The sequence below is a fragment of the Sus scrofa genome, chromosome 2 (genome assembly GCF_054392235.1).
Source record: "Sus scrofa isolate SSC_HxYL_T2T_F1_AM1 chromosome 2, Sscrofa_HxYL_maternal_Yorkshire_Landrace_v2.0, whole genome shotgun sequence".
In the NCBI taxonomy this organism is placed as follows: domain Eukaryota; kingdom Metazoa; phylum Chordata; class Mammalia; order Artiodactyla; family Suidae; genus Sus; species Sus scrofa.
The window spans coordinates 92,391,975-92,419,580 of NC_139384.1; the positions used below are offsets into that span (position 1 = coordinate 92,391,975).

The 27,606-nt window shown below is 47.4% G+C and overlaps 2 protein-coding genes across 6 annotated transcripts in view; one reads left to right on the forward strand and one right to left on the reverse strand.

Annotated features, from left to right (window-relative positions):
- The window catches only part of HRH2 (histamine receptor H2), a 48,414-nt gene extending 42,678 nt beyond the window's left edge, over positions 1-5,736 (reverse strand). For all 4 annotated transcript variants that reach the window (XR_001303215.3, XR_014838019.1, XM_005654980.4 and 1 more), the window contains exon 1: positions 5,667-5,736. The gene's annotated coding sequence lies outside the window, so the exon portion shown is untranslated. The remainder of the gene's footprint in view (positions 1-5,666) is intronic.
- Positions 1-23,958, forward strand: part of THOC3 (THO complex subunit 3) — a 291,571-nt gene extending 267,613 nt beyond the window's left edge. Inside the window, exon 22 of one of the 2 annotated variants that reach the window (XR_014838023.1) lies at positions 23,763-23,958. The gene's annotated coding sequence lies outside the window, so the exon portion shown is untranslated. Of the gene's footprint in view, positions 1-22,688 lie in introns of both variants that reach the window. The other variant, XR_014838027.1, reaches the window with a different exon arrangement.
- The last annotated feature ends 3,648 nt before the right edge of the window (positions 23,959-27,606 follow it).

The window sequence follows — 27,606 nt, forward strand, 5'->3', positions numbered from 1 at the left end:
CTGGCACCTCAGGTAAAACCTAGTTGTTCTGAATGCCCTGAGCACACCTGGAGGCATTGCAGCTCTGTGTCTCTGCATACCCATTTCTCCACCTAGAATACCCAGCCATGCTCTTTCTACCCGCTGCTCTCCTGCTCACCTCACACCCAGCTCTGTGGATCCTGCCCTGATTTCCCCCAGGGCAGTGGGTTCTCCAGTCTCTGAGGTTTGAGCACAGCTTCAGGGCTGCATCTGTCCTGCCACTTGTTACCTGTCTGCCTGTCCCACTACATCTGAATTCTTTGGCAGGTGTCATATTTATCCATCTCTATGCCTACTCCTGGGCAGTGTGTCGAAGACACAGAGAGATGGATAAACCAGTCATGCCGCTGCCTGCCCTGACCCATGACCAACTTGGCTCCAGCCACTTTTCTCTCACGGGCCGTGGCACCAAGCTGGCACCCTCCTGTGTTTGTTGAGTGGCTGAATGAGGGACCCAATGGCTCCCCTACTCAGAGAGGGTTTGAAGGTTAGAATCTTATTCTCACAGGAAAAGTGAGTGATTCCAGAGCTGAAAGTGGCCAAGGTGTCCAGTCCTTGTTGGAACTGTTGACAGTTCTTCCTGCTGTTCCTGGAGGCTGGGCACTGGGTCAAGGCTGCCACCTGCTCCTGGAGACCGTCCCCACGGGGCTGGCAGTAATCAGCCACACTGCCGCCTGCTCCAATCCATGACCAACTTGGCTCCAGCCACCTTTCTCTCACTGCCACGGCGCCAGGCTGGCGCCCTCCTGGCAGCGCTGTCACAGGGAAGCCAGCATCAAAGAAGGGTAGAGTTGGAAAGGCCTTGTACGGTCAGCCAGGATGCCCCTGTCTGCTTTTCAGATGGGGCAGCCACTTGCCCAGGGTCACAGAGGAGGGCCAGTTCCTCTGGATCTTAGCAGATAGTAAAAAGAATGATCAGAAGAAACCTGGAGATGTGCTCGGGAAGGGAGGGCAGGGAAGGCCCTGGAGATCAAGAGAACAGCGAAGCCCTTTCTGAGGCTATGCAAAAGATGATCCGGGCAGAGGAAACAACTCTGCAAAGGACTTGCACAGGGACCAGCTCGCAGAGTGAGGGGAGATGCAGTAGAAGGCAGGGGCAAAGGCCAGTCGTGTAGGGCTTGCACGCCTCTGTGGGGTCTGCATTTCAATCTAAGTAAGGGAAGGACACAACCAAGCTTTAAAAGCTGCCTCTGATCTGGATAGACAGTGCTGCAAACGAGATATACAAATGGTTGATAAGCACCTGAAAAGATGTTCAGGTTCATTAGCCATCCGCAGAATGCAAATCAAAACCACGATGATCTCACTTCACACCTGCTAGGATGGCTAGAATCCTGAAGTCACATTGTAAGCATTGGTGAGGATGTGGAGAAACCAGAATCCTTAGACACTGCTGATGAGAAGGTAGCATGGTGCGGCTGCTCTGGAAAACACACTGGGACTAAACCCTCAAATCCTCAAAGGAATAAACACAGAGTTATCATACAACCTAATAATTCTACTCTTAGGTATATATCCCAAAGAAATGAAAATGTATGTCCTGTATACAGATATTCCATGCAACATTATTCATAGTAGCCAAACCCAAATACCCATCACATGATGAATGGAGACACGAAATGTGGTCTCTCCATACAATGGAGCATCATTTTGGCCATAAAAAGGAACGAAGTACTGACACACACACTACGACATGGATGAACCTTGAGGACATACCGTGAAGTGAAAGAAGCCAGACACAAAAGGTCATTCACTATAGGATTCCCTTTGTATGAAATGTCCAGAAGAGGCACATCTACTGAGACAGAAAGTAAATGGTAGGGGATTTGGTGGGAAGGGGGGCAGGCTTGGATAGGGAGTGACCGCCAGTGTGATGAAAATGTTCTGGGATTAGATAGCAGTGATGATTACATAACTCTGTGAATATACCAAAAGCAATTGACTCGGAAGCTTTAAACAAGTGAATTTTATGGCATGAATCATATCTCTATAAAGCTTTTATGTTTAAAAAAGAGAGAGAGAGAGAGACTATTCTGGTTGGTGGTGGGGGCAGAATGGCAGCCAAGAGGCCAGATGGCCAGCAGTGCAATCACAGGCTCAAAGGATGCACTGAGTAAGCATGTGTGGCGGCTTTGCACGGGCTCATCCCTGCTCAGGAATGTCCTTCTCCTCTGGCCCAGGGTTCCTCAACGCAGCACCACTGCTGTTTTGGACAGGTTAATTCTTCCTCGTGGGGGCTGTCCTGTGCATTGCAGGATGTCTCCCAGCATCCCTGCCCTCTACCCACTAGATGTCAGCATACCCCTCACCCCAGTCGTGACCATCAAAGATATCTCCAGACATCGACACATGTCCCCTGGACCACCAAACTGTGCCCAGTTTCCAAGCACTGTTCTAACCTCTCTTGCTCACCTGGTAGATCCCTGCTTACCCTTCCAGAACCATTTCAGATAGCATCTCTTCTGGGGAACCTTCACCCTGGGTCCTCTGAGGTCCCAGAGTTTCCTAAACAACTCCCCCCCGCCCCCCAATCAAAGCCCTGAGGACACTGTTTACACAATACCCTCCCTACACCTGGGTAGAAAGGGCACCTTAGGTACCTTTGGGTCCCCGGCAGCCAGCACAAAGCCTGGCACTTGGGAGATCATGGCTGAGCCATTTCTTTACGTGTAAAGCCAGAGATGCGTGGCTTTCCCCGGGGGTTTCGGTGATAGAGGTTAAAATGTCAGCCAGTGGAACCTGCTGATCTTTCCTGACTCTGGCTAGGAGCGTGGGCTCTGAATTTAGATGGCCTGGGCTTAACTCCTGTGTGATGCTGAACAAGTGGCTGAAAGTATCTGACACTCAGTCTCTTCTCTGTCAGATGGGGTATGGATAGTACCTGCCCTATAGGACTATCACAAGTGTGAGGGCATAACAAATGTCCGATATTAGTGATATTAACCATTTAATATTCCTTCTTCCTTCTCAGGTGACTGCCAGGCCTCAACATAGAGGTGTCCCTATTACTGACAAGCATCCATATGCCAGCCCTGTCCTGGGCGCTGGCCAAGAGGAGGTGGAAGTGGGTGGGGTCTATTATCATTAGTAGACAGACAGTTCTATGTCCACTAATGATAGTATATGCTCTTTGCATAAAAATCTAGAAAGTTCAGAAATGATACAGAGGGAATAAATCTCCCACTTAACATTCTTGGACTTATTTCCTTCCAGTCTTTTTTCTAAGCACTTGCCACCAATTTATGACCATGCCATAGATCTGAACATGCAGAAGCATGTCTCCATCCATTAAACATTTTCAGTAGCCATGTGGCTGTCCCACAATTTACTTAATTGATCCCCTATTGTCAGCAATTTAGGCGCTCTCTGATTATTGATGAATATCTTTCCATTTGTAAGAGCCTTGGTTCATAGTCTTATTATTTCTTTTTTCTTTTTTTGCTGAAAAGCATATCAATTTTTAAAATTATAGTTGATTTACAGTGTTGTGTCAATCTCTGCTGTACAGCAAAGTGACCCAGTCGTTCATCTATATATACACATATATATTCTTTTTCTCGTATTATCTTCCATCACAGTCTGTCCCAAGAGATTGGACAGAATATCTTTCCATTTGAAAGAGCCTGGGTTCGTATTCTCATCATTTTGTTTGGATGTCCTCCTCTTCTTTTAAAATATTTTTGGCAAAGGAACTTCTCCAGCCTGCCGGGATGCTCATTTTCACAGAGCTGGGACACCGGTTTTCCCATCAATAGACATTCCCCCCCGCCCCCAAGCAGAGCTAAATCCTTGGGATTGGGACCTAAACCCTGCTTCCCCCTCTCTGGGGCATTAGTGGAGATGGACCACAGCTGGCCTTGTTTTCTCCTTAGATACATCAGCTGAGAGGGTCAGTTCTGCAGGTCATCAGGGGAGGACGCAGAAGAAAAATTGCCCTTGAAGCCCAGAGAAGCAGCCTAGGCCCAGGTTAACGGTGGTGAGGTGAACTGGACCAAGGTGGTAGAGGAAGGAACAGAAGTTGGGGGGCTGGACTGAGTCAGCCTGATGTCTGCTTCTTATATGCTGTTGCATAGTGACATTCTGTCCTTCTGGACCCCGAGAGAAATCACTTGGCCACAGCACTCCTGCCACCCCACTGGAGCCTTCGGACTCACTTTCTCCAGTGATTATGCAGCGGCTCTTCCTGTTATATGTTTAACAAGAAACCAGCCAACAAGAAACCAACTAACCAGGTGCCAGTCCCTGTGCTAGATACCATTCACAGTCATCGTTGGGCGGTGGGTTGGTACTGTCAGAAGCACTCTGGGGTCAAGGAGAACTGGGGCCAATCCCAGTGCAGGCACTTCCCACCAGTGTGTCTCTGCGGAAATCACGGACCCCTTGGTTTTCTTATTTGTACATTGGGATTTGGTGGCATTGGCTTCCCGCCATTATGGTGATGACTACAGCCAATACCATATACATAAGGCATCAAGTCCCTGGCCTGCACACGGCAGGTGCAAGAGAAATGTCCTCATTCTATTCAATTCTCTTCACATCTCAGGGTCAGAGATAGCAGTTGAGGTAGTCTATAAATTGCCTTTTATCACCTCCAGTAACAGGAATCTCACGAATAGGGAAGAATTCATAAATTTCTATAATAAATGAGGAAACTGAGGCTCACAGAGATTCAGCCAAGAGTCTTCACTGGATATAAGCTGTCATTTCACAGATTTCATGTCTGAAAGAACCCTCAGGATTCTGGGCCGGGGAATGGGGCTCCTGGGCCCTGCTTCATGCCTAGCTGGGCCACTGACCATCTCTGGCAAAGGGGACCAGAGAGGACCTGGCACATACCAATGAGTTCCCAGGAGGCAACCAGCGCCAGGACTCTGCCAGGGAGTTAGGGTATGACAGCTGCCCCTGGGGACTACCACGACCACAAATACTTTCCTGCCCGACCTCCTAATCCTCACAACCACCTCGAAGGCAGCCTAAGCACGCCCCTTTTTTATAGGAGAGGAAACTGAGGCTCCCATGCTCAAGGTCAATGGCTCTACTTAAGCGGCTGAACTGGGTTTCCAAGCCGAGGCCACATGCCCGGCTCATCCTGGAAGCTAGCCCTCCAGATGCTCCCGCCCGGCGGTGCGCTGCCAGATCCTCGCTCCCAGGCATGGGGCGGCAGCCCGGGAGGACCAAGCCTCCCTGAAGAGCTAGAGGCCCCCTCCCCGACTCCAGCTCTACAGCCTTTCCTTATGCAGAAAGCGGTTCCTCCCTGAGAAAACGCCAGCGCCCAGACTCGGGGACAAAACAGTGGCTGTTTCTCAGCGAAAGTGGATTTTCCAAATCCACCCCCAAGGGGGCGGAGGGGACACACACCCGCTCTCACGCCAGGGGCACCGCAGCGGACAGATGAGCGCTGCATCCCTTGCTCGCAAGGGCCCCCCAGGGCGTCGCCCCCGCGGGTCACAGAGGTTAACTTGGTGGGAGAGACTTGCCCAAGGTCAAGCACCGCCCTCGCGCGGCGGGGCGAGGGCTTGAACCCAGGGTCAGGGGCACGACGGCCGTGGGAAACAGAGCGCAGCCGCCAGGGGCGGCCTGGCCAGCTCTAGTCCGGGGACCCCACCCGGAGCCGAGACGCCGCAGGGAGGTGGCGGCTGCGTTACCTGGAGCTGCTGCCGCTGAGGTGGCTCCGCTCGGTTCGCTGAGGTCCTGCGCGCGCGCCGGCTCCGCTCTGGGCAGGGATGGAGCGGGCGGCGCGCTCCGCCCGCGCCCTGCGCCTCGCGCCCACTTCCTCGTCTCCGCCCCCAACTCGCTCCTCCTGGCTCCCGGCCGCTGCTTCTCTTCCTTCCCTCTCCAAGGCTCTTTCGCTCCCTCGCTCCCTCCTCTCTTTCCCCCACTCCGCGCGCGACGCGCACACACTCACATTCTTGGCCTTGGCTTTTCTCCCTCTCCACACTCTCTCCCACACTCTCCCACACTTTCTCTTTTTCTTTCTGCCGGACCTTCTTTCCTCCTCTCTCTGGCTCTGACATGTCCCCCTGCGTCTTTCTTTCTGTCACAACTGCCCCCTCTTTCTCTCACTTTTTCCCTCTCCCTGCCTGTCGCCCACACCCTCCTCTCCCGCCCCCCAACACCATTGCCTGGCTTGGGACCCAGCGTCCAGCTGTTAGCTACTAGCTGAGTGCAAGGGGACTTCCAGAAAAGCCCAGCGGCAGGAGTTCCCATGGTGGCGCAGCGCTAACAAACCCAACTAGTATCCATGAGGGCGCCGGTTCGATCCCTGACCTTGCACAGTGGGTTAAGGATCCCGCATTGCGGCGGCCATGGTGTAGGCCAGCAGCTACAGCTCCGATTTGACCCCTAGCCTGGGAACCTCCATATGCCCTGGGTGCGACCCTAAAAAGGACAAAAAAAGAAAAGCCCAGGGTGGATTTGTTCTAGTGGAAGGAAGGAATGAACTGAGAGAAAAGAGGCAGGTAAGAGAGTCTGGGGAAAGGGGGCTTTGGAGGGTAAGGAAAGCCCACTTCCAGATGAGAAAATGGAGGCTCAGATGGGAGACACTCTCTCTTAAATGTCAGATGTCAAGGCTGCTGTGCTAATAGCCCTGCCAACCTCAGCTGCAGGGGGCACCCTGGGAGGGCGGGATGGCCAGGGCATTGTGCTGAGTCTGGGTGGCTAACCCTGGGTAAGAGAGGCAGGTGGTCAGATGGGCTGTCCCTGGGTACCTGGGGAACCTGATACATGGGGGACGGGGTTCTGAGGGTTCCTACAGAAACTTGGCAAGAGAGAGGGAAAGAGAGCTGGTTCCGCTGGGTCTGTTTTAGGCACGTGCTATTGATGACTGACACATCACCCTAAGGCAATCTGTCACTCTGGGTTCACCCTGTGCTCCATATGTACTGAGATGCAGAGACTAAAGTCACAGTTCTCTAGAGCTCCAAGGTCACAGCTTTTGGGGGGAGGCCATGCAACAAGGTCACCAGCATCTTGGGAGGACAACAAGAGCCTCCAGACTTGTCCTGGGGACTCCAGTCTTGTTCACCAGCCATTCACAAAACAACATGGGTCAACTCTAAAAAGTGTGAATCAGATCACACCTCTCTACTCCCCTGCTGAAAACCCTTCCATCACTTCCTGTTGTAGTTAGAATAAAATCCAAGAGCCTTATCATCATCAACATGATCTGGCCACAGCCCACCCCTCTGATCTCATGTCTCACCACTCTCCACCTTCCTCCGTGTGCCTCAGCCTCAGCAGTTTCCTCCTTATGCTGGGAACAGACCAAGCTGGACCACACCACAGGCCGTTTACACTGGCTCTTCCCTTTGCCCAGAATACTCTTCCCCTTCATCTTCCCTTGTCTGCTCAGATGTCAGAGAGGCCACGAGGCCTGATCATTCCACCTAAAGCAGTCACCCCCTCGCCACAGTGTTTTTCCTCTCACCCCTACCTTTTGTTTTACTATAGTGAAGACACCTATCATTATCCAGTTATTTTGTTTATACTTTTTTTTTTTTTTTTTTTTTTTAAGGGCCGTGTGTGAGATATGGAGGTTCCTAGGTTAGGGGTTGAATCAGAGCTGTTGCCTCCAGCCTATGACAGAGCCACAGCAATGCCAGATCTGAGCCGCATCTGCAACCAACCCCTCAGCTCACAGCAACACTGGAACCTTAACCCACTGAGGGAGGCCAGGGATCAAACCTGGAACCTCAGGGTTCCTAGTCAGATTTGTTTCTGCTGCACCACGACGGGAACTCCTATACATTTGTTTACATGCTTATTACCTGCTTTTGCTCATCAGAATGGAATGAGTGAAGGAGGAGGAAACTTGTTTGTCTTATTCCCTGTGTTTCCCAGAGCTTGGAGCAGTAATAAAGGCTCAAAAAAGTGCTGGCCAAGTGAGTGAATTCATAGATGCTACCATGACAGGGTTTAGAAAAAGGAAAAGTTGGTCAACCCTGCCAAGGGTAATGAAAATGGTCTTCAGAGAGGAATGGTTTTGGAGGCAGATCTTCAAAGGCAAACATTTGACAAGGTGAAGAGCAGCTGAAGGGCCATTGAGGCAGAGGAAGCAGAGTGGAGACAGACACAGGCCATCAAACAGCCTGGGGCATTCAGGGAATGCGGACTCCCAGGCTGGCAGGAATCAGACCGTGGAGGGCTTATAAGGACACAGGCAGGACGTTGGACTTGATCCTGTGAGCAGGCGGGCTGTAGTAGGTTTTCACACTGGGTGGCTGGAAGAGCTGGGATGTGTTTCCTGGGGAAGAGAAGGCCCCCAGTGACCTTTGCCTCCCTGCAGGGCTCTGGGGGCAGAGGGAGCAGAGGAGATAGCGGCACTTGGACCAATAATAGAAATAGAATAAGACAGATTTTGTCTCTGTGAAGGATGTTTTGGCTCTGTCAAAGAGGGGAGATGGGTTCCATGTGGATGAGGTTATTGTCCACTCATATTCAGTGTCCCTCCCAGAGAGAGAGAGAGAAAAATTGTCTCTGACCTGTTTGGCCACTGCTGGATTTGTGGATGTGATTGGTGACTTTTTTTTTTTTTTTTTTTTTTTTCTTTTTATGGCTGAACCTGCAGCATATGGAAGTTTCCAGGCTAGGGGTCAAATCAGAGTCACGTCGTCAACCTATGCCACAGCCACAGCCATACAGTATCCTTAACCCACACAGCAGGGCCAGGGATGGAACCTAATCCTCACAGAGACAACCTCAGGTCCTTAATCCAGTGAGCCATGACAGGTACTCTGATTTGTGGCACTTCTAGGCAGAGGTTCTGGGCCAGTGAGTCCTTGTCATATCCCTTTCCTGTCTGTCATAAAACTGGTTCTATTCAGGAGATATCCAGGAAGAGGTGGGTCCCTTACTCTGGGTCCCAGGGTACAGTCTCAGAAGCCCTTCCAGCCCCCTGTGGGCATATAATGTGAGTGAGAGGTAGATTTAAATTAGGCCATTTGTATTTCCAGAGTCACAGGTAGTCAGGGTTCCATGGTCTTCCTTGCTGAGGCAGAGGTCAATCAAGCTGCTTCCAGCACTTACTATCTGTGACTGATTTTCAGAGATGGCCACAGTATGGCTTTGGCTCCTTTGCAATGCGACAGAACCCCTCCCTGTGAGAGTGGAGTCTATGTCCCTTCCCCTAGTCCAGGCCTGCCTCCTGGCTTGCTTTGATGGATAGAACACAATAAAAGTGATGCTGTGCCATTTTTGAGGCTAGGGCTTAAAAGGCTTTGAAGCTTCAGCTTTTACTCTCTCGGGGTAATGCCCAGAGACCACCAGGCTGTGAGGACATCTGAAGGGCCACGTGGAGACAGAAGGGCCTCTGTCGCAGCTCTTACAGCTATATTGGCGAGCTCGGGCAAGCCCCGCAGGAGAACTACGCAGTCAACCCACAGAACTGAGAGAGAAATGACACATGCTTGTTTTTTTTTAAGTCAGTGAGCTCTGGAGTGGTTTTTTAACAAATCAATGAATAGCTAAATAAGGGGCCTTGGGAAACCCCTTCTGCATCTCTAAGCCCTTTTAGGAAATGGTCTTAAAAAAATTAAAAACCATTCAGTTTCATTAATCTACATATATTAATTCACGCATAGTCTAAATAAAATCCTTCAGACGTTCCCGTTGTGGCTCGGTGGAAAAATATTCTTAAAAAAAATCTTTCAAAAATCCACCGTAGGACATTTAATCCTTGATACAGATTACAAACATTCAGAAACATTATTTTCTTTCTTTCTTTTTCTTTTTTTCTTTTTTCTTTCTTTTTTTTCTTTTCTTTTCTTTTTTTTTCCATTTTAAGCCTGCACCTGCAGCATATGGAAGATCCTGGGCTAGGGGTCAAATAAGAGCTGCAGCTGTGGTCTACACCACAGCCATGACAACACCAGATCTGAGACCCATCTATGACCTACTCTGCAGCTTGTGGCAATGCCAGATCCTTAACCCAATGAGCGAGGCCAGGGATGGAACCTGCATTCTGGTGGACATGATGTTGAATTCTCAACCCGCTGAGCCACAATGGGAAATCCCAGAAACAGTCTTGTACTTCTGTTATAATGATCTCAGGATTATGACTTGATGGTTTACAAAACTGAAGTTAATTGTTTAGTAAAAATTAATTTTATGACCTTTAACTGAAGAGTCACCCATGCTTTTCTTGGCTATCTGTGAAAATGTCTTTATTTCAACCACGTCAGCTAACCATTAAATAAACATAATGGTAATGTCTGCCTCAAAGAGTTTGGATAAGGCTCCCATGAAAAAAGAAATGGACATTAAATTTGTTCATTCATTCAACACATGATTTTGGACCTACTATGTGTCAGGCCCTGGGTGAACTCTGGGATAGAGCGATGAACAAGATATTCAAGGATCTGACTTGCTAGAAGAAGTAAAAAGACAATGAACAAGCTGGATAATTTTAGCTAAAGAGAATCGCTATGAGAAAAGCAAAGCAGGGTAATGTAACTGAGCGTGACTGGGGGTGGCACTTTGTTTAAGACAGTTGGAGAAAGTTTTTCTGAGCGTGTGACATTTGAGCTGAGCCAGGAATATGAAGATAAGGGGGGTAAGAGTCCCATGGAGAAAGAGCAGCAGGTGCCAACGCCCCAAGGTAGGGACAGGCTGGGCCTTGGTAAGGAACATGTAGGGATTCATCACAGCGGAGTCTAGGAGAAAGAGGGTGCATGGTTGGAGATGGTAATACTGGTGCAAGGCCATGTGAGGCTTGAGGATTTCATCCTCAATGAAATGAGCCACTGAAGGGTTTTAAGAGGGAAGTGATAGCCTTCATAGATCATAAAGTGCGGCAATTCGTGGTTGGCCACTTAGCAGCTTGGGTTGATGTTCGCAACCCCTTCCAGCTCCAAAGGTTTCCAGTTCTTTACTGAAAATCTGAAGCCTTTTGGACACTGAGCAGGTTGATCGTATAGGAAGTCACCATTGTTACTAATAGGCACCCCCCCACCTTGCAAGAGGGCTTTGGGATCTGATGGCCTCAAATTCCTCCTTGCTCTGAATATAGAAGAACCATTTTTCAAAGGAAGCCAAATGAAGCTTCTCATTCTGAGGAAACCCAAACCACTATCTGACCAAAATAAGAAAAGAGAAAAAAGAAAGAAAAAAAAGCTTTCTCTTGGATGAGTAATCTCTGCCAAGTCTGACAGCTCAAAATTGAAAAGAAAAAAAGATTACAACAATTAAGATAATGAATGACATGGCAGAGTGATAACATTTAACGAAGCGGACTGAGGAAAATTCTAAAGAAACCCACTGGTTTTTGTCATCAGTTATTTCTTGTCTCTGTCCTGAGCTCTGGGATGGCTCTGGGTTTGTAGTAGGGTCCCCAAGACGGTGGTTAGAATGTGTGGACAGGTGCAGAATTTCCTGGCCATCATGTGCTCTGAGTCTTGAGAGAGGCATTGGAGAGGTCTCTGGGCTGGGAGTCCCCAGACAGATGCTACTCCTAGGAGCCCGGACTTGGCTATTTTCCCGGCGCCTTTAAAAGATTGCAAGATGCCTCTGTTCTAGCTCACTAGATAGGAAGAAACACAACATGTTGAGTATCTACCATCTTCTGTATATGATGATATGTTCTCTGTGTAACACATCATCTCCAATAATTCTCGCTTGTGAGGTCAATACTGTGATTTCCCCCACATTGCGGGTGAGGAAACCAAGGCTCAGAAAGTCAGAGTTTTTTCCAATATCCTGCAGCTTGCTGAGGGATTCACTTGGCCATCCCCAAAGTCCCGGCTCTTAACCAATCTTCTCTCCTAGCCCATTCCTCTAGCAAAAGAGACCGTTCCATCAGAGGAATTCCCACCATGGCTCAGTGGAAATGAATCCAACGAGGAACCATGAGGCTGCCAGTTCGATCCCTGGCCTCACTCAGTGGGTTAAGGATCCGGTGTTGCCGTGAGCTGTGGTGTAGGTTGCAGTTGTGGCTTGGCTCTGGTGTTACTGTGACTGTGGTGTAGGCCAGCAGCTGTAGCTCTGATTGGACCCCTAGCATCGGAACCTCCATATGCTGCGAATGCGGCCTTAAAAAGCAAAAAAAAAAAAAAAAAAAAAAAAAGGGAGAGAGAGGCACACACAAACTGACCATGGGAATCTAGGGTAGGAGAGGATGCATTCAGCCTGGGTGTCCAGCCAGCCAGCCCACTCTGTGGCTTTTGAACTTGTCAGCCTCCATCATGGCATGAGCCAGTTCCTTAAAATAATTCTCTTTCTCTCTCTCCACATTCTCTTGGTTCTGTTCTCTGGGGAACCGGAACTAATGGACAAAATAGGAGCTACTAGCCATGTCCTGAAGCAAGGATGGGAGAAGATATTTAAAGCAGCTGGAGGGGGAGTTCCCGTCGTGGCACAGTGGTTAACGAATCCGACTAGGAACCATGAGGTTGCGGGTTCGGTCCCTGCCCTTGCTCAGTGGGTTAACGATCCGGCGTTGCCGTGAGCTGTGGTGTAGGTTGCAGATGCGGCTCGGATCCCGCATTGCTGTGGCTCTGGCGTAGGCCGGTGGCTACAGCTCCGATTCAACCCCTAGCCTGGGAACCTCCATATGCCGAGGGAGCGGCCCAAGAAATAGCAACAACAACAACAAAAGACAAAAAAAAAAAAAAAAAAGTAAAGCAGCTGGAGGAAGTGTTAATGGACACAGGCATCCCAGAGCTGGGTACTCCGGTAAGAAGACAACGTCCTGGAATGAAGGAAAAGCCAGGTCTGGGAATGCTGTTGGGCTGATCCCCAGAGAGCCTGGCTGGGTCAGAGCTGGGAAGCAAGGCGTTTGGAGCTAAGTCTGGGACCCAGCTTAAGAAGTCTTGGGCAGTTTATCCCTGGACCAAACAAGGGCAGAGAGCATGGCTGTGGTCTACCACAGTGATTTCCCCTGCCTTTGTCCTCCCTTCACCCATCTTAAAGGCTGGAAAGTCAGAGACTTGCTCTGCCTGCCTCCAGTACAGATAGAGATTGTCATTTGACCACTTTGGCCAATGAGACACAGGGGAAATCTTTAGAGCACGGGGGTTGTGGAGGGAGGGAGGCGAATTTCCCTCCTGTAACAAGAAAGAGGGACAGAAGCCACATCTCTTCCTGCTGCCCTGCCTGCCTGTTCTGCTACTTCCTTCTCTGGACTGTGGAGCTGAGGCAGCCATGTTGTGACCATGAGGGGGAAAACCAAAAATCCTCGAAAGAAACAGACTCAGGGGAGTTCCTGTGGTGGTACAGTGGAAGCAAATCTGACCAGTATCCATGAGAATGCGGGTTCGATCCCTGGCCTCACTCACTGGGGTTCAATCTCTGGCCTCACTCACTGCGTGGGGGATCCAGCATTGCCATGAGCTGTGGTGTAGGTCACAGATTCAGCTCCGATCCTGCATTGCTGTGGCTGTGTTGTAGGCTGGCAGCTACAGCTCTGATTCAACCCCAGCCTAGGATATGCCATATGCTGAATGTGAGGCCCTAAAAAGTAAAAAAAAAAAAAAAAAAAAAAAAAAAAATAGAAAGAAAAAGAAAAGAAACAGACTCAGAACCCACGTGCTGGAGGGTCTCCTGGAACAGCTCCAGAAAGACTTTTTACTTGTGCAATAATGAAACACCCCCTGTGAGTCAGGGTTTTTATGATTTACAGCTGAACACATCTGGCTTCAAGGAGGAAACACAAGCATGTGCAGAAAATATGATGCCATCCTCAATGTGCTGTTCTTTGAGAATACGGTGACTTCGTGTTCCTCTGTGGAGCCACTCTGCCTTTCTCCTCTCCATCTGCTCCCCTGCCAAGCTTAGGTATTACTTACTCTGGACGTTCAGCCTCAAGTTTCCAGCCTGGATCCCATGGCTCTCCTTCGAGCCTTTTTTGCTTGACGCACCTTTGCTTTTATAACCCATGCCACATGGTTTTCTAATGGCCTCTTCCTAGCAGGGGGTGCTCTGTGGGGGCAGGCAGAAAGGGAGCCTGGAGGGAGCCAGTGACATTTGTCTCTCTTTTGGACTTCTTCTGTCTCATTTGCCCAGACCTGCCATGTGGCTACCCCTGCCTACAAGGAGACTTGCCAAGTGACACGGTCACACTTCCAGCCTCTGTGTGCATGGCAGGCCAAGAAGAGGGCTGGGAATGGGAGTGTTGGATTGGCCATGAAGCATCATCTCCCACAAATGACAAAATATTTTATTAAGTTCTTTGATTTTTTTGTTTGTTTTTTTGCTTTTTAGGACCACACCCAAGCCATTTGGAATTTCCCTGGCTAGGGGGTCAAGTTGGAGCTGCAGCTGCTGACCTACACCACAGCCACAGCAATGCGGGATCCGAACTGAGTCTTCAACCTACACTACAGCTTGTGGCAATGCCAGTCCTTAACCACTGAGCCACAGCAGTAACTCTGAGTTCTTTGATCTTTTAACCGAATAGTATTATTGTATCTTCTAAATGGAAATACTTTCATCATTACATTTTGAGTCTCAAGACAATAAAGTTTGTTGAAAAATTCAAACCATATGGGTTAAGTGAATTTCCGGAAATCTTATTCCCTCCAGGGAGACACTTATAAATAGTTTGATCTATATCTCATTCCAGAGCCTTAGCATTCATAAAAATATTTTTAGACATTTATTTGTAAAAGTGGGATCATATCACATATATTATTTTGACACCTAGTTTTTTTTTTTAAACACAAATGTAGCATGGACATTTCTCCATATTTATGTAGATAGATCTAAGGTACCTTTTTCTGAACAGTAACATGGCTTCTGTATCCATGATCTATGGCTACAAAACAAATTACCACAAACCTAGTGGCTCAAAACAACACACATTTATTATCTCACAGTTTATATGAGTCAAGAGTCTGGGTGCAGCTTAGCTGGGTCCTCCTTTCAGAGTCTCTTTCGAGACTGTAACCAAGGTATCAGCTGGATTGGATTTTTTTTTTTTTTTGGCTTGTTTTTAGAGTATAGTTGATTTACAGCATTGTGCCAATTTCTGCTACAGCATAGTGACCCAGTCATACATATATATACATTCTTTTTCTCATACTCTCTTCCATCATGGTCTATCCCAAGAGATTGGATATAGTTCCCTGTGTTTTACAGTAGGACGTCGTTGCTTATCCATTCTAAATATAATAGTTTGTATCTACCAACCCCAAACTCCTGTGAAGGCTTAAGTGGGAAGGATTGGCTTTCAAGTTTACTTATAGAGTTGTTAACTGGATTCAGTCCCCTTGAGGTTGATGGCCTGAGTTCCTCGATGACTGTTGGCCAGAAGCCACACTCCATTGCTTGCCATTTGGTGGCCCCCAACTCAGCAGGTTGCTTCATCAAAGCCACAAGGCAGAGAATCTGCTAACAAAACAGAAGTTGAGATCTTCAGTAAGACAATCACAGAGTCATATCCACTCAAGGTTGAGGTGTTCTATTGGTTAAAAGCAAGTTTTGGGTCCCACCAGGTATATGTCCCGTCACACATTAAACAAGAGCGTGATTACCAGGAGCTAGTGATCCATTAGGTTATGGTACCTCATTTATTTAATGATTCTCCTACAAGTGAACATCTAGTTTGTTTCTAGCTTTTCTCACCAATACCATCAATATCATCTTGAACTTGCATCTTCTTGACGTGATCCAAGTTATCCTTGGGAAAATTCTCCAAGGTGGAATCTCTAGATCTAAGAACAAATAGATTCCTGGATAAGTGTTCTTCCAAAGGTTGGCCAAATGTATACTTTCAGTGGCAGCCATGTGTGAATATTGACTCTGCCCCCCCTCAACACCGAGCATTTAACAATCTGTTAAATATTTTTTAATATGATAGGTGAAAATGGATCACTCTGTGTTCTAGTTGGCTATTTTTTGTTTCTCTGTATGGCTGAGTCTATTTTCTTATGTTATCAGCCTCTTGTTTTGATCAGGATTTTTTGGTTACCAGGAAAAAAAGCTATTTGAACTAGTCTAAGTTTAAAAAAAAAAAAAAATGCTTTTTTTTTTTTTTTTTTTTTTTTTTTTTTTGGTAAGAACATGGAGCAGCTTCACAAGCAAATCCCCACCTTGCCTCGTGGGGAGCTGAATGCCACTTCTCCCCACTCCCTACAGCCACTTCCTTCACTGCTCACCCTCTGGGGACCAGGAGGGGTCTCTGCTTCTCTCCTCCCATCGTTTCCACTTTCTTCTCCTTCTTTATTCTCCACTCAGAGGAGAAAGCTTCCTCGTTGCTTTCTTTTAGTTTCCAAAGAAAACATATTTGTTATGACAATTTTAATTAAAGTAAATGTGCCTGAAGGCTGATATTATCCCACCCCCATCCCTTCTCTCAGAGGAGTGGACATTAACAATTTGATGTGTATTCTTCTAGGTTTGGGGTTTTTTGTTTATTTGTTTGTTTTGCTTCTTTTCTCTGTGAATGGTGATGATAGCTCCCAGTTACTGAGCATTTAGTGTGTTCCTAGCACTGTTCCAAGATAATGCAGTTGGTTGTTTTTTTTTTCTTTCTTTCTTTCTTTCTTTCTTTTTTTTTTTTTTTTTTTTTTTTGTCTTTTTAGGGCTGCACCGGCAGCATATGGAGGTTCCCAGGCTAGGGATCTAATCAGAGCTGTAGCCACTGGCCTACACCACAACCACAGCAATGAGGGATCCGAGCCACGTCTACGACCTACACCACAGCTCACTGGCAACGCCGGATCCTTAACCCATTGAGTGAGGCCAGGGATTGAACCCGCAACCTCATGGTTCCTAGTCAGATTCATTAACCACTGAGCCACAATGGGAACTCCGATAATACAGGTTTTAATACTCAGAGGACAACCTCTTGAAGATGATACCACTATTCCTCATTTGACAGATAAGGAAACTGAGATTAAGTAATTTTCCCAAAGCTGTATGACTAATAATATCAGAGCCAGGATTCCAACCCAGGCAGTGTGAATCCTAAACACACACACACCATAAATTAAATGTTTTTTAATATAGTTTTAAAGTATAGTTTAAACTATCGCAGTTAATTTCCTGCACTTTTGTCATGTGTATGTAGATTGAGCCTCATTAATTCCCAATGACTTTCTGTTATATGGAAGGGGACGTGTGTGGAGCAAGCAACCAGCCCAACACTCTCTGATTCTCTCTGCTTCCAGAGTTGCCTGCTCCTGTCCTTTGCCCGTTTTTCTATTAGGGGTTTTTCTCTTCCTATGGACTTCCAAGAGCTCCTTGAATCTCAAGCACTGTCTATCACATATGTTGTGAATAAACCTTCTATTTTGTTCTTTGTCTCTGTGCACTGTGCTATGAAGAAGTTTTAAATCACAGTGGGGTTACATCTGTCCATCTTTTATCATTACAGACCCTCATGTCACCCTGGGAAACACCTTTTTCAAGTCAAAATTATAAACCTTTTTTCTTCTTTATTTTCTCTAATTATTTTCCTGGCTTTGGTCCTACATTTAAATATCTGATCCACTTCCCTTTATTTTCTCTATTGCTTTTATGATTTTTGCCTTACATTTAAATATCTAGTCCAGGAGTTCCCTTGTGGCTCAGTGAGTTAAGGACTGGTATTGTCACTGCAGCAGCTTGGGTCACTGCTATGGTGCAGGTTTTTGGCTTGGGAACTTCTTCATGTTGTGGGGAGAGCCAAAAAAAAAAAAGTCTAATCCATTTCAAATTTGTTTTTAAAATCAAGTTAATCATCTCTCAATTATTCCAGCACAGTTGATTGATTAAGCCACCCTTTCCTACTGATCTGAGATGTCTTGACATCCTAACACATCACTGTCTGTAGGGCCTCCAAACAGGGACATAGGCATTGGACAGGCTTGGATTTGGGGCCCTGCTCTGCTACTTGCTGGCTGTGTGACCTTGAGCAGGTCGAGATCTTGGGACTTATGTCTCCTCCTGGGTAAAGAGAGGATCATCAGTTTCCTGATTAACAGGACTGCTGGGAGATGCAGTGATGCAGCACATTCAGAGCCGTCAATACACATCTTCCAGATTAAATCTCTGACCCCCTGCTTTCAAGAGCCTGTGTCTGGACCCTCACTGTTCCTGTCTGCTTCTGCCCCAGAGCCACACCATTTGCATGCACCTAGTTCTAGGGCATGTTTTAGTATCCACTAGACGGTCAGCTTCTTAAGGACAGAGATGGTCTGTATCTTCAAGCACCTGGTATGTAAGAGGTGCCCAATAAATATGCACTGGAAGAAGAAATGCATAGCCTGAGCTCCCCTTCTTCTTCCATTTCTTGAACATTTTCTTGGCTACCCTTAAGTAGTCTTTTCTTCAAAATTAATTTTAATTAATTTGCCAAGATCTTCTTTCAAGCACTATTGGGATTTTTACTGGCATTCGAACAAATTAATGGTGTAATTTGAGGAGCGTCAACGTTAAAACCTCAAGAACATGAGTTGTGCTCCCTTATCCCAGCTTTCCTTCTTGGTTGAGCTTTGTTAAACTGCACTGGCCTTGCCTGCTTGCCTGTAAGTTCATTCCAGGGTATTTCTACCATTTTTCTCACTCTTTTGAAGCCACCTCTTGTCTACTACAATGACTGAGCACCTAGGCTCTCAGATCGGGTTTCCTCCTGCTGGCATCAGTGGTTCAGAGCCCTGGCTCTGGCGTCCAGCAGATCTGGATGCGAATCCACTTAGTAAGTGTGTGACCTTGAAAAATCACCCAACCACCCCGAGTCTCGGTTTCCTGGTCTATGACAGAGAAGAGGTAGTGTCTGCTTCACGGGCTCATTGTAAACATGAAGATATTGTAGGTAAAGCTTTTAGGGGGCTGCTTGGTACTGTGTAAATATGCAACAGATGTTCACTATTATGATTTCTTAATAGTATTAATGACATAAATATTTTATAACTCCAAGCAATGCGCTCTCATGCTAGGAGTTTTATTATTACTATATACAAAAAAATACTTCTAACCTCTCCTCAACCCCATCTCCTTGGTAGCTGGGAGACCTATCTGTTTACTAAGCATGTACTCAGTGTAATGACCTTTCAGATGTGTGAAGGTCATACTGATCTTGGGTGTGGAGACTCTGGAAAAGTGAATGTGCTTTGCCTAAGACTACATGGAGATTGGAGCTGGAGGACAGGAAATCTTGGGAGGGCTGAGGAGGGTAGAGGCATAAGATTAGGGGGACTGAGAGACCAGGGGATGGGAGAGGAGGACAGAGCAGAAGTGTCCAATGTCAAGAGGATTTGGAGGGAAATCCCACCCCTTCCCATCTCCTCCATTCCTATTCACCCTTGTGGCTACCATGTGTATTTTCTTCCAAAACCACCAAGCAATTCTGATGCTGATAGAGATGGAGTAGGATAGTTGCATGGGTGGTTGTGGGGGCCCCACTGGGGGACCACGGATGGAGAGGGGCCACTGAGTTGGTGATCATTCGGGAGAGCCATCAGAATGAGTCAGGCTTGGGAGTGCCCATTGTGGCACAGCGGAAACAAATCCTACTAGTATCCATGAGGATGCAGGTTCAATCCCTGGCCTCGTTCAGCGGGTCAGGGATCTGGCATTGCTGTGAGCTGTGGTGTAGGTTGCAGATGGGGCTCAGATCTGGCATTGCTGTGGCTGTGGAGTAGGCCAGCAGCTGTAGCTCTGATTGACCCCTAGCCCGGGAACTTCCATATGCCATGGGTGCAGCCATAAAAAGAAGAAGAAGAGGAAAAAAAAAAAAAAAAGGCAGGCTTGCTTCACTAGTGGAGGCATGAGATAGGCCTCAGGTCATTGGGTGGGGAACAGGGTGAGGCCTGCATTCAGCCAACCTAGGGCAGGAGTGGGAGGACTGCCCTTCTGTTAATTTGAATAAGCACCTCGACAGTCCTAGTTTGACCTTATAGGGTCAAATACTCTCTTACCGGATACCAAGGAGGAGCAACTACTGGGAGAAAGAGGGAGGGGCGGTCTTTTCCACCCCCATTGCCCTCCCTTGGATTATAAAACTGTAGCCCACATAATTCTTGGGAAAAAGCCTCCTTGCCTGCCCACTTGAATCTCTCACAAGCATCTCATCTTAATAAATCTATTTCTTGCCTATCACTTTGTCTCTCACTGAATTCCTTCTGCGCTGAGGCACAAAGAACCTGAACCTCAGTAAGTCCAGACACCAGGTGAGTGATGCGAATTTAAAAACCATTGGTGGGAGGAGTTCCCGTTGTGGCTCAGTGGTTAGCGAATCCGACTAGAAACCATGAAGTTGCAGGTTCGATCCCTGGCCTTGCTCAGTGGGTTAAGGATCCGGCATTGCCAGTGAGCTGGGGTGTAGGTAGCAGATGTGGCTCGGATCCCGCATTGCTGTGGCTCTGGCGTAGGCCGGTGGCTACAGCTCCAATTCGACCCCTAGCCTGGGAACTTCCATATGCTGCTGGAGAAGCCCTAGAAATGGCAAAAAGACAAAAATAAATAAATAAATAAATAAATAAAAACCATTGGTACAAGTCCCAATCTGAGTTCTGGATAGGTTCAAGTAAGTTGTCAGTTTCAATACCAGCTGGAGGTGCTATAATTCAACTCAGTTCTCACCCTATCTACCTGGAGGTGGCACCAGATCCTATATCAGTCCTACAAGACTGTCCCCCTGCCCCACCTCAGATGCCAATCACAAGTGCAGATTCTCACCTCTGCTTCCAACGGACCACCCCTCCTTGGGTTTGATTAAATTCCTAGAGTGGCTCAGAGCTCAGAATAAATATTTTGCTTTCTAGACCACCAGTTAACAGCCAAGATGGAAGAGATGTGTAGGGAAAGGGGGCGGAGTTTCCACATCCTCTCCAAACGCACCAGTTCAACAAACCTAGAAGCTCTACAAACTCCATCCTTTATAAAACCCTCATTACATAGGCAAAATTGATTAAATCTTTGGCCCTAGGAGGTTGATTCAACCTCTGATTTATCTTCCTTTCCCGGATGTGGGCAGGACTGAAAGTTCCAACCTTTAATCATGTGGTTGGTTCCCCTGGCAACCAGCCCCCCCACCTTAGGGGCTTTCCACTAGTCACCTCATTAACATAAATTCAGGTATGGTTGAAAGAGGTTTGTTACAAATATCAAGACTTTTTTTTCTTTTTTTTTTAGCGCCCCACCTGCAGAATATGGGGGTTCCCAGGCTAGGGGTTCAGTAGGCACCACAGCAACGCCAGATCCTTAACCCACTGAGCAAGGCCAGGGATCGAACCCACAACCTCATGCTTCCTAGTCAGATTTGTTAACCACTGAGCCACAACGGGAATTCCAAGACATTTTTATTGCTTTTAATGCTTAGGAAATTCCAAGGGTTTTAAAGTTCTGTGCCAGAAATGGGGACAAAGACCATATTATTTATAATACATATATAGAGCGAGACCATATATATGTATGTGTGTATATATATGTATGTGTATATATATATATATTTCTTATTATAAATCACAATATCATAATGGCCAAGCAAGGAAGTTTTGAACCTCCCCTCCCTGACGCAGACATCTGTCTAGGTCTTTCCATGGGGCCCCATCTCCAGACAGCAACTGGATCTACCTCTAAGCTGCACCTGCCTGCAATAAATCCATGGAGGCTGCAGGTCCCTTGCAGGCCCCCCAGACTCCCTGGCCCTGCAGAGACCTGAGCCCACCAGGAAATCATGCAGCTCCCCGCCCCGCCCCCCGCCACTTGCAGGGTCAGGGGCAGCAGGAGTGGAAAACTGGTTCACCGATGCTGGGCCTGGTGTGGCCTGGCCACAGTGTCCCTGCCCCCAACTCCAGGCAGTGACATTCATAAACTATGTGACTTAGCTGGTTAGAGCCAGTGCCAAGATTTGAACTAAGCTCCTCTCAGCTCCCTAACCCACACTCTCAATCCCTAAGATGCCTGCCTTTTTAGGAATGAATTGCTGGGAGGGACCTCAGAGACTACCTTGCTCAGAGGTTGCAAATTGAGGAGCCAAGTGTTGTGTCCAGCCTGTCTTACCTGTCTGGCACACTGGAGCTGATATTTACAAATTAGATGACTTTCTGCTAAAAATTCAGATTTTTGTTCCCTCCTGAAAAGTCAGGCACTGGGCTAATTCTTACCAGGGGCCTTCGATGGGAACTGAGTAATCTCTCTCTTTCCACAGGGCATGAGTTGTCTCTGCATCCCCACCCCTTTATTTTATTTTATTTCATTATTTTATTTCATTTCATTTTTTATGGAATTTCCCAAGCCACAGATCTATGCCACAGCTGCAGCAACACCAGATCTTTAACCCACGGCACCACAGCTGGAACTCCCCCACATCTTCTTTGATCTCAGCCGACTGCCCCCTCACTCATCTATGTCACTTTCCATCCCTGCAGGCACTGGACCCTGTGACTTTTGCTGCAAATATCCAACCTACATCCGTGAGGCAGATACTCCCCTGACATAAAACGCTTCCCCGCCATGCTTCTTGTCCCAGATGTTCCTCCCCCTTCCTCCCCAGAGAAATTCCTACTCATTCTTTGGGGTTTGGCTGTCACATCTTTATGAAGCGTCCTTCCATCAGCACCTCTTATTGCCCCTCAAGCATTATGACAATGACGATGAGCTATTTTCTTGTCCCATCTCCGGATGACGGGCTTCCTGAGAACTGGGAGAGCATCTTTGATCTCAGCATCCACAGCGCCCAGCGCCACGTGTGGCCCAGAAGCTACACTGCTCTAATCAGCATTTATTGCTCTCTGTCTCCCTTCCTCCAGGCAGGAAAACTGAAGATCAGAAAGCACATGTGACTTGTCCCAGAGCACATAACACAGACCATCCACAGCTTGGAAAGAGCCCTCGGCAACCACGTGTTCCCACTGTCTTGTTTTCTAGAATGGCACGCTGCAGGCGGGCGGGGAGCAGCAGCTGGCTCAAAGCCCCACAATTGGTTTCCTAACTTTTATTTATTTATTTATTTATTTATTGGTCTTTTTGGAGCTGCACCCATGCCATATGGAAGTTCCCAAGTTAGGGGTCAAATCAGAGCTGTAGCTGCTGGCCTACACCACAGCTCACAGCAATGCCAGAGCCTTAACCCACTGAGCAAGGTCAGGAATCAAACCCATGTCCTCAAGGATGCTAGTTGGGTTTGTTAACTGCTGAGCTATGATGGGAACTCTGGTTTTGTAACTTCTCATCTGTGGTTCATAATCTCTTTTTCTACATTTGAATTCCAGCTCATGTCTTGCCTAGAACAGAGAGGTATGAGATCCCCTGTCTGATTCTATCCCACCTGTCCCAGCTCCAAAGAGCTCCGTCTTCCCTTCCAAACTCAGCACAGAGGAGCCTTCTTTCCCTAGGGAATCAGCACCCACGAAGCTGTTAGTGACATTGCTCTTAAGTTCTGTGTGCTGGCAGAGGCCGGGAGTTTCTCTGGATTTCTGGGATGTCTAAAAACATAGCTAGGCAGGCAAAGATGGCGGGGACCGCTGGCATTTTGCAATTCTGTAAGTTGAAAGACAGAATGCTCTCTGTCTCAACAATTTCAGGGGTGCTGACGGGAATGAGGAGGAAAAAAAATCTCAGTCCCAGGGCTGGGTGTCACCTCTGGTCCAACCACATTGCTGTCCTTATTAGTAGAACACTTATTCTGGTCCCAGGACCTTAGCATTGCTGGGCTCCCCTGTTTGAAAGCTATTCATAGACTCTGAGAGGTCCCAGCTCGTGGGCAGCTGGCCAAGGCCTGCACTGCTCTTTCCCTTCCTTCACAGGCTGCAGCTTCCTTCCAGGGTCAGTGCCATCGACTCCGGGTCGCAACCTGCACTATTCCTCTTGCTCTCTTCCCTTAGGTGATGGACAGTCTCCCAGTCCCCATCTGCTTCGGTTCGCCATTCACCCAGCTGTTATCAGACTTTTGGTCGGGAGCAGGATGGGGGTCTCTGGCCCTGTACGGAGCTTCATGGTCCTGGGGGGAGGACAGAAAACAAGCCAAGAGTTACCATAAAGCAAATACATGATACAAATAAATAAAATAAAACAAAATGGTTACAGTGTGTGATGAGATATTATGTTAACAGAACAGATCTTGGGGACTATTTTTTTTTTTTTTTTTTTTTTTTTTTGTCTTTTTGCTATTTCTTGGTCTTGGGCCGCTCCCGCGGCATATGGAGATTCCCAGGCTAGGGGTCCAATCGGAGCTGTAGCCACTGGCCTACACCAGAGCCACAGCAATGTGGGATCCAAGCCCTGTCTGCAACCCACACCACAGCTCACGGCAACACCGGATCCTTAACCCACTGAGCAAGGGCAGGGATCGAACCCGCAACCTCATGGTTTCTAGTCGGATTCGTTAACCACTGTGCCACGACGGGAACTCCTTGGGGACTATTGAACACACAGAAGCCACAGAGACGTTGCCATCCAAACGACACGCGCTGTGGTGTGGCCATTAAGGAGGGTGCTGAGAGCCTTCGTGACAGCTGTGGATGGATGGTGCTGAAGATGCGCTGTTGCTAAAAGCCCCCATCCAAGACCAGCAGGAGCACACCTGTAATCAAAAGGTAGGTGTATTTGTCTTGCTGCAGCAAGGGAGAATGCACGCAGAGGAAGCACAAGGTGGGGATGGGGGTGTGGAGGATGGCAATGGGGGTTGAGAAGATATCTTAGAGGTTTTGGTTTTGACTTGGATGATTCCAAAGTGGGATTAGGGAAGCAGGTTCTGGATTAGATATTGTCAGGGAGCAAGGGCAGGTCATCACTGGGGATCTTTAAGCATTTTATCTTGGAGGCAGTAAAAAAGCAGGAATCATTCACATTTTGTCAAAGGAGGGGGAATTTTCGATTTTTTTCTGTGGCTCTAAATGGCTTTTTCTCTGCTATGTTTGAAACACAGATACACTGTGGCCCAGTGTGAGCCCCACACCGTGGGGATTGAGTTTGTATTCTGTTAGCATGGAGTATCATTTATTTTCAGATCGGAACATCACGGTCTGGCTGACAGCGAGCCATTTTTTACTTTCTCATTGATGAAGGGAAAAAAACCTGATTTCTAAATTTGGAAAAGTACACACATACACAAGTATATATATAAGTATGATGTGTTTGTATGACAGGAATTAAATAAATGATTTATTAATAGTGCTTTATTTTTTTGTAGCTGACAGGCCTTGGTGGTATTTTTAAGGTCTGGAGATTTCACATAAAAATAAATTCTTTTACTGAAAAAAAAAAAAACGAGAAGATTTGGCAACTATGAGTTTCAACTGATTTCTTTTCTAAAACAAATTATACAAGGGTCTTTTGGAAAAGAAGGGACTAGAACCCCTAAGCCTGCTCTCTGATATTTATTTATTTATTTATTTATTTATTTATTTATTTATTTTAGCCATTTCTAGGGCCTCTCCCGAGGCATATGGAGGTTCCCAGGCTAGGGGTCGAATCAGAACTGTAGCCACTGGCCTACGCCAGAGCCACAGCAACGCGGGATCTGAGCCGCATCTGCAACCTACACCCCAGCTCACAGCAATGCTGGATCCTTAACCCACTGAACAGGGCCAGGGATCGAACCCACAACCTCATGGTTCCTAGTCGGATTCATTAACCACTGAGCCACGACGGGAACTCCCTGATATTTAAAATTAGGAAATTTCATTGGGATGTTCCTGACCTGAATCTGCTAATCATCCTCCAAAGAAAGATTCATCAGTAAGGAAAAGGGAGTCTGGGCTCATGGGAGGAGCTGAGTTCACATGGCTGAAAGCCCCCCTGGACCCAACTACGCTGGCTTGGGATGGTGCTTCAGAAAGAGCTGAGTATAGGATGTTCCACAAGAGAGCTGAAATTAAGTCCAAGCAAGGAGCACATCTGCAGCACCAACAAGGAAGGTCAGATCTGCCAGGGTGAGTTGCTACCTTAGATAGCTGTCCACAGGACTGTGCAAGACCTCTTTTCAACAGCGACACCTTGTGGCAATAACAGAAGAAGCAGCATTGATGAATGATCATACTTTCACTTCTCTCTGGTGCTTAGAAGCAGGACTGCATTCCACCTTTGGACTAAGAAAGACTTCAGAGTTGTTGGACAATTCAAAGAGAGAGAGAAGGCCTCTAAGGCCAAACTGGTATTCATGTGCATAGTGGGAAAATAAAAGAGAGAGGTTTTAAGCTGGTGGAGTGAGTAGTACTAGGCTTAACAGTAGAAAAGGATGCAAAAATCCAGGAGGCCTCCAGTAAGCAGACCCCATGAGGCCACTACGTGGATAGCTGGGGCTTCAGATCTTGCAGCCTTCTCTCCTGCCCCAGCAAGTGGACAACCCAACTAAGTTCTGTGACAAGTGCCCATCTGACTTTTCTCTGGTGTGGTCAGTCTTGGCCTCTTTCCCAAATGAAGGCCCTACATGACCAGGTCCCACCTATATCTCTGATTTCATCTCATAGCACTTGGCCTCTTCCTCACTCTGCTGCAGCCACACTGGGGGTTTCATGAACATGCTATGCTCATGCTACCTCAGGGCCTTTGCACTTGCTGCTTTCTTGGCCTGAGCTCTCTATATGGCTAAACATTTCGGCTCTCCCTGACCTCTATATCTAAATGAGTATCCCCTCTCCCCTCCCATCACTTCATATTCCATTACCTGTTTTCTTTTCTTTCTTTCTTTCTTTTTTCCCCTCACTTTTTAGGGCTACAAGTGCGGCTTATGGAAGTTCCCAGGCTAGGCCTGTGCCACATCCACAGCAATGCAGGATCCGAGCCAAGTCTGCATCATGGCAATGCTGGATCCTTAACCCACTGAGCGAGGCCAGGAATCAAACCTGCATCCTTATGGATACTATTCAGGCTCAGTACCGAGGAAATCCATGTTTTATTTTCTTCATAAGGATACCACTCTCCAAAATGGTCCTATTTACTCATTTATTTGCTCATTTATTGTTTATCATTTTTCACTGAAACCCAAGTTCTGTGTTTGTTTACCTTATTCATTGACGAAGTGCCAGTATGTGGAACAGTATCTGGCACATAGTAGGAGCTCCATAACTATTTGTTGAATAAATAGCGATTGCTTTAAGGCTCTCACTGAAGGCCAGTTCGCAGCTGCCCTGACCCTGACTGACCTGTGGTGGGTGGCATGGCAGCTGTGCTGCATGAAACCCTGAAGCTGGAGTTCACTCCACCTCTGCCATTTTTTATCTTTGAGTCTCTGTCTTCTCTTCTTTGAAAGGTGAATGATGGACCCACTCTTAGGGGCAGGATAAGCCTTTTTTTTTTTTTTTTTTAGCTGTGCCTGGGGCATGCAGAAGTTCCCGGACCAGAGATCAAACCCGCACCACAGTAGCAACCCAGGCCACAGCAATGACAATGCCAGATCCTTAACCTGTTGGGCCACGAGAGCATACCAGGGTAAGTCCATTGTTGGTGTGCTTGTGAAATCTGGAGGGAGTAGAAAACTTGAATTCATAGCTTCCAGAAGCAGACAGAGCAAAAGTCAAAAAAGGACATTTTTTAAAAAAAACCTCCAAGGGCACAGAATCTGACTTGGCCCCAGCTTTCTGGAAGCCTAAGTCCGGCCTAGTGCCAAAGGATAACTTGGGGAATGGTGAGAGGGCCCAGCATTTGAGGTTTCCCCAGAGGAGAAGTGGGGAAGGTGCCAAGGGTGAGTAGAGCCAGCTTGCTGAGCGAGGCTGGGAGTTGGCATCA